The sequence below is a fragment of the Tinamus guttatus genome, unplaced genomic scaffold, assembly GCF_059628265.1.
Source record: "Tinamus guttatus ecotype Peru unplaced genomic scaffold, ASM5962826v1 Tinamus_guttatus_pri_ptg000213l, whole genome shotgun sequence".
Taxonomy (NCBI): domain Eukaryota; kingdom Metazoa; phylum Chordata; class Aves; order Tinamiformes; family Tinamidae; genus Tinamus; species Tinamus guttatus.
In genome coordinates this window covers 6,693,516-6,699,515 of record NW_028288747.1, presented here as the reverse complement: position 1 = coordinate 6,699,515, position 6,000 = coordinate 6,693,516, and positions in this window count along the sequence as shown.

Below are 6,000 nucleotides of genomic sequence, written 5' to 3'. Positions count from 1 at the left end.
GCAACTTTAGCTCTAGTGTGTGCAACTGAAAAACAACCATGTTTAAATTTACGGATATTAATCATTCCTGAAGTACTGATACATGGGAGGCCTGGAAACCCAAATGTGAATTGCATAACATTAGACTACTGCATAACACGAGGCTGTCCTCTGTATGAAGTGCAAGATCTCCAACATGTCTAGAGAGCACTGCATTCATCTGCTTTACACTTTACCTATAAACAGCTTTTAAGGCACAATGATAAAATGGCTGCATTGGAAAAAAGAAACCTAAGGGAGATGGCCCTAAACATGTTTAAGTCATCTTTTAAGATGTACCAAATACTGAAGAAAGTATAGAGTAAGACAAGTGAGAAAGACTGAAAACACTGAACCGAGTATATTTTTCCATTTTCCACAGGCATTAAGCTCTGAGAGGCCACAAGTCAGGACATTCAGGAATTTTGCATGTTTGCCCATAATTTATTTTTAACTAGGCATAATTTGTCCTGAATCGACTTATGTATCAGAAAAAGATCCAGTTTTGATTTGAATACATTAAATGTGAAGTCCAATATTTCCCTTGATAGTTTATTCTGATGCTTAATCATTCTTCCATAAACAATATGTCTAATACAAATTTGTGTGGCTTGCCCAGCTATAGCTATTTATTCTAATGATACCTTTCCACAGCCCTTTAAAACTCAAAATTCCCTCTTTATTGAAAGAAAGGCATAGCTGTGGAAATGCCTTTCTCACAGCTTGTTTTCTCTCTCTGCTTCAGCTAGTAGTGGGGGAGAAAAATCTATCATCCTCACATGATAAACAAGAACCTCGCTACCCCACAAAGCAAAACAGAATTATCTGATTGATATTTTCTTACAGCAGTATTTGCAATTTCATCATTCACAGCTGATAAGGAGCTTGCATAATTCCTGGTATGGTTTTGTGTTTTTTTTTTTTTTAACTTCATATTGTAAGTGCTCCCTTGTTTTTCTTTCTTTGTTTTAAGCCTTATCGGCTTTACCTATGCCTGTTCATTTCTTACATAGTTTAATTTTTATTTAAATAGGTTTCCAGTTAAAACTCTTTTTGAAAATGCCTGTATTCTTTTAAGTTTTTATATTAATTTAATCCTGGAAATTGGAATTTTCAATGGATTAGGAAGGCATTTTAGCTACAGCTTTCTTTGATGAGGATGCAATCCTAGCTTTTCAAAAGTTTGCTAAGTATTTTTTTAAAGAGTTCCGGAATTCTACACTGTCTAGGTTTTCCTTCCTGCTCAATACATTTCCACTTGATGTATCATAAACAGATTTGATATTAATATATTAAATTTTCTTAGCCTGATTCTAAAGAAAGTGCTGCTTGCAATTATTTTAATTTGACAGCACTTTTCAAAATGTTTCTAGGGATACTGGAGGAACTTTTGCCCAAAGACTAGTGAATTGGAAATACAGTGTTATCCTCTTATTTATAATGGAAATGAGAGGGGACAATTTCTTGACAGTGTATTTCAAGTTATGCAACAGAATCAGAAGACATTTTGAATGAGAAAAATATTAAGCACAGAGTTCCTTCCAAATATCATATTCATACCAACAGGGAAATAAAATATCTTAACTGCATTTTAGAAGACTGCTTGCAAACTGCAAGCTATGAGGAGAGCCCTAATATCATCCATCAGACATTTCTGCAGATCTTTTAAGCAGCTGGGAAAAAGAAAAAAGAAAACAAAAAGGATGTCTCCTGAAAAATTATTATACCAGAATAATATGTGGACCACACTAAATACTGATATTCTCCACAGAACAAACTTGGTAATGCATACAATTCAACAAACAATTAGGTACAAGAATTAATCTGAAGAATAACAGCTACTGATGAGGCTCTCTTAACTATGGTACTAAAATTCCAAGGCTGTATCAGCTAAATAAAGGATGATTCCCTCAGTATTTTGCTGATCTGGCAAGAAATGCTAAATAGGCAACACCAGTAAGACCTGGAAGGTAGGACTCAGAAGGACAAGTAGCCAAATTGTCCTATCTAAATAAAAGAAATGCAAAGGCTACTTAAACTGGAAAATTGCTCTAGAGTCAGTATGAGCTTCAGTTGGTAAATATATATAGTCGTTCAGGTTTTGGAATGTCTGCTTTACCTTCAATGTACGTGCATACACAGAAGTTTTATATTTGCAATAAAAAATACCTTCTCATAAGATGAAAGGATTTTCAAGATTATCAAAGGAAAGATGTTTCTAATTTTTTTTTTTTTTTGGAAATGTCACTCAGGTACTTGTTCTTTAGCGTTCTGCAAAAGACTCTTATCTTCCATCTTTCCTTTATTCTCCTTAAAAAAAGAAATCCTTCATCTTGCAGGGTTTGGTCTGTATATCTTTGTGCTGCTTACTTTTGTCTGCTGTTAGTAGACGTATATACTAAACTATATTGGCAAAAAAAAAAGAATGATTCTTTTAGAATGATGCTTTTCACAGACAAAATTCCTTTGCAAGTTTTGCTCATAATTTCAATGATCTATTTATGTTTTGTACCAAGATCTGTCCTTTTCAGTGCAAGAGCAAAAGTGATTTTCCCATATTCTAGAAAACAAAAGGATTTCCCCATCGCACTCAGCATCATAGCATGTCCAAAAGGATTGTGGAGATTAGGGATGTACATCAAGTGCCTGTCACCCAACGCAGAGTATCAAATGAATCTCCAGAGACAAGTGCTCTCTTCCACCAACTAGATCACATTCAGGAACCTGGAGGGCGACACACACCTTTACTGATGCACAAATTCCTTAACATGTCCCAGTGTCTTAAGCTTCTGACAATGAACTAACCTTAAAACCTGCAGTTTGGCCACAAAAGAGTTGAAAAGATTTTGCATTATCACACTATTTGAGGAAGTAAGCAGCTGTTTTAAATTTTGATGAAGCTTAGAGAGAATTACTTATAATGCATCAAATCTAGGGTAGATCTGATCTCAATACCGAATACAGAATTTTGTTTATTTTTTCTGCCAGCTCACTAATACAGTCTCCATTGATATTCACTAACAATCAGACATATACTGTAACCATATTTTCTTGGAATATATTGTTTCAAAGATTATAGCAACATTAAATACCACTAAATAACATTACATTTGATTTTCTTAAGAAAATCAAAGATCCGAATTGCTCCTGGAGACTATTTCTTATAGAAAATTCTTATGCTATTCACTTTATTCAAATTTTGCCCAGATAATTCAAATTTTCCCCACAGAATTCACATTTTGTGCACCCTGCTGATATGGCTCTCAACAATACCCCAAGACAAGTTCACAAAAAACAGCCTGACTTTATCAGCAGAAATTCACAGCTCACTTAATAGCCTATGAACAGGAGTCCAGTTTGAATAAGAAAACAATTCTGTATCACAAAGCTTTTATATATTCTGATTGTGATTACAGAGTAGGTCATTTCTCAAAATGCCAGGCGGTTTCTTATCAAAATGAGACTGACACAAGATGCACTCTGTCTCGTGTGACTTTGAACCTCAAACTAAGTCACAAAATTCAGTAAAAGTAAATACTTGTGGGTAGTTTCTGCAAGGTTTATTCTGTTGCTAAAATCTGCACTGTAGTTTGTCTCAATCCCTCTCCTTGTAATTAGTGGAATAATAATAGAATTATTAGGTGCAGACAAAATGCACCTAAAAATTAGTATTCCCTGCTTTTATTTTAGCACCAACAATTTGTTATGACCAATAAAATAATCCACAGAAACTGCAGGGGAAATTATGCACAGCCAGACTTATGAAAAAACTATTTGCTCCCAGAGGGTGAGTAATTACAGAACGCAGAGCCAGTGCTGACTGTTGCAGATGCTTCCATTTGCAATGCCATCTGTAAATCTTCCTGCCTTCTTCCTGTCCAGTTTCATCCTGAAAAAAACAAGGAACTCGGGATGCCATATGTGATTAACACACAAATGTAAAATTTTATGTGATATAATCCAAAATGTTGCAGTTGGAGGAGAAACACTAGATAGTGCTGATTGAGTGTGATATTCTTACCAAGCTTCTGCAGGCTGTCATCACCTCAGATCCGAAAAATGCTCCGATCTGTTCAAAGCCACAGTAGATTACACTTTCTCTCATTATAATGACTTGTATATTTGGCTCAAATTAGGCTACTGATGAATATGGAGAAAAGCCACTTTTCAAAAGTTGCTATATAAGGTAAATTACGATTTAAAGCTCAAAAACAAGTGACTCAATTTAACATGATGAATAGTAGTAAAGAAATTTGTAATATGTCTTAAAATTCAGGACTAAATTAACATGCCTTATCATTCTTAGTACATTGCTAGGAAACATTATTTCTCAATGAAAGATTTATGATAAGGAGATCTGCATGGATGGGCAAGGAGCTGTTGGGTAAACTTAATGAGAAAAAGAGCACGTACATAATGTGGAAGAAGGGCCAGACCACATGGGAAGAATATAGGAACATTGTCAGAGAATGTATGGATGCAACGAGGAAGGCCAAGACCCATTTGGAACTAGAGTTAGCGAGAGATGTCAGGGACAACAGGAAGGGCTTCTATATCAGCAGCAAGAGGAAGACTAGGGAAAATGTTAGTCCGCTGCTGAATGAAGAGGGTGCCTTGGTGACGGAGGATGCAGAGAAGGCAGAGTTACTATATGCCTTCTTTGCTTCTATCTTTAATGCTAAGGTCAGTCCCTCCCCAGTAAAAGAAGAACATGGAGCTTCTAGAGAGCGTCCAGCAGAGAGCCACAAAGATGATTAAGGGACCGGAGCATTTGTTGTATGAAGAAAGGTTAAGCGAGCTGGGCCTGTTCAGTCTGGAGAAGAGAAGACTGAGAGGAGATTTGATCAACATGTTCAAGTACCTGAGGGGTGAATGTAGGGAGGATGAGGCCAGGCTCTTCTCCATAGTGGCTGGTGACAGGACAAGGGGTAACGGGTACAAATTAAAATGTAGGAAGTTTAATCTCCATATGAGGAAGAAGTTCTTTGCTGAGAGGCTGAAAGAGCCCTGGCACAGGCTGCCCAGAGAGGTTGTGGAGTCTCCTTCTCTGGAGATCTTCCAAACCCACCTGGATGCCACCCTGTGCCACGTGCTCTAGGTGACCCTGCGTGTGCAGGGGGTTGGACTAGATGATCTCTAGAGGTCCCTTCCAACCTCAACCATTCTGTGATTCTGTGATAACAGAATTCAGAATGGAGATATATTGTTTCATATCATTTTAACTGAAAGCAAAACTACTATACAGAAATGCAACACTGAAAATTTAACTAAGACTCCACTACAAATCTTAACTCTATCTCCAATGTTTTTGTCCACCAAATCTCATCACACTGCATATCTAATTAATTTCCCAGACAATTGTAATACACAGCAATTAATCTCAAATTCCACACATACATTCTTGTTAGGAGCAAGACAGTATAGCAGAAATACTAGGTGAAAAATAAGAGAAAGATCAAAGACAAAATTACATAGACATATTTTCTAAAAAAATTAATCTGTGATTAAATATTTCTGACCACTATAAATAAAAAAAAAAGTAGTCTTGAATGTACTACCCTTACTACATACTTAACGTAGCCAGATAGATATCAAGGTCTGAGATGCTGAACTAACAAGGCCACAGTGATCAAAATAATTTTTGCTCTCTGATAAGAGAATTATATAGGAGATATCTAAAAGCACCATAACCAATAAAAGGTAAGAAAATTCCTCTCTTTATGTGCTATATACAATTTTTGTTACTCAGTTACTTTATTGGCACAAAGATATTCACTCTACTAATTTAACTAGAAAAGTATATTCAAAATAATAGTGAGCAGATGCAGTGAATGTCAGTGCAAAACACTGAAAAACAAAATTTACTATACTCGTGCTGTTTCTTTTTACCTCGTGAAGGATTCCTAATGATGCCCGGTAGTAACAAATCCTCAGGGCGCTGACTCCCAGTTGACCAGAACATTTAAATCAATTAACAATATA